The following is a 1,476-nucleotide window of genomic DNA, read 5'->3' on the forward strand; positions in this document are numbered from 1 at the left end:
AAAAAAAAAAAAAAAAAAAGTAAAAAAAAGTTTAGATGATATACAGTACTTACTAAGGATAAGGGGTAAGAGGTTTTTTAAAATGAAGTAGGCAATACAAGTTCTCATAAAAATTTTTTGGAGGAAAATTTGGCAGTGTCTGTGAAATTTCTAAATGGATGTTTATTTTGGCCATATCCAAAACCTTATTCTAAGGCTGGCTGCGGTGGCTCACGCCTATAATCCTAGCACTCTGGGAGGAAGAGGCAGTAGATTGCCTGAGCTCAGAGTATGGAGACCAGCTTGAGCAAGAATAAGACCCCGTCTCTTGAAAAATAGAGCCGGGTATTGTGGTGGGCACTTATAGTCCCAGCTACTTGGGAGGCTAAGGCAAAAGAATTGCTTGAGCCCAAGAGTCTGAGGTTGCTGTAAGATATGATGTCACAGCACTCTACCAAGGATAACAAAGTGAGATTGTCTCAAAAAAAGAAAAAAGAAAAAAATAACTCCCTTCTTCAAGCAATCCTCCTACTTCAGCTTCCTAAAGTGCTGAGATTATAGGTGTGAGTCACTGTGTCCAATTCTACTACTTTTATTTGAAATGAAGGCTAAATTATATATGTTTACTTTTGAGTGCCATTAAGAAACTTTGGAGTGAAACATATTGGGTTATGCTTGATTTCTCATTTTATATCTTTTTATTTTATTTTATTGAAATAGAGTCTCATTTAGTCACCTCGGTAGAGTGCTGTGGCATCATAACTCACAACAACCTCAGACTCTCAGGCTCAAGCAATTCTCTTGCCTCAGCATACTGAGTAGCTGGGACTATGGGCGCCTGCCATAATACCGGCCTATTTTTTAGAGATAGGGTCTTGCTCTAGCTCAGGCTGGTCTCAAACTCGTGAGCTTAGGCAATCCGCCTGCCTTGGCCTCCCAGAAAGCTGGGATTACAGGCATGAACCACTGCACCTGGCCCTATATCTTTTTATTTTTATTATTTTTTTGAAGACAGGGTCTTACTCTGTCCCCCCAGCTATAGTGAAATGGCATCATCATAACTTACTGCAACCTCAAACTCCTAGGCTGAACCAATTCTGCCTCAGCCTCCTGATTAACTGTGACTACAAGCATGCACCATTATGCTCAGCTAATTTTCTTTGGGGGTTTTTTTGGCCAGGGCTGGGCTTAAACCCACCACCCTTGGTATATGGGGTCGGTGCTCTACTCCCTGAACCACAGGCCTAGCTCTAATTTTCTGTTTTCCATACACACGGGATCTCACTTGTGCAGGCTGGTCTCAAACTCCTGACTTCAAGCTCAGCCTCCCATATTGCTAGGATTACAAGTGTCAGTCCCTGTATCTGGTCTATTCTATCTTTTTTCCATTAAATTTACCAAAAGTATGTATTTGACTTGTAATAAAATTAATGATAAAAAATTTAAAGGGGCAGGGCGGCACCTGTGGCTCAAAGGAGTAGGGCACTGGCCCCATAT

At 41.3% G+C, this 1,476-nt stretch overlaps 1 protein-coding gene across 1 annotated transcript in view; it reads right to left on the reverse strand.

The window, feature by feature from the left end:
• Window positions 1–1,476, reverse strand: part of SEC24A (SEC24 homolog A, COPII coat complex component) — a 101,365-nt gene that overhangs the window by 33,914 nt on the left and 65,975 nt on the right. The gene's annotated exons all lie outside the window — the stretch shown is intronic.

This window comes from Otolemur garnettii, unplaced genomic scaffold (genome assembly GCF_000181295.1).
Source record: "Otolemur garnettii isolate 467f Iridium unplaced genomic scaffold, OtoGar3 scaffold00003, whole genome shotgun sequence".
NCBI lineage: Eukaryota > Metazoa > Chordata > Mammalia > Primates > Galagidae > Otolemur > Otolemur garnettii.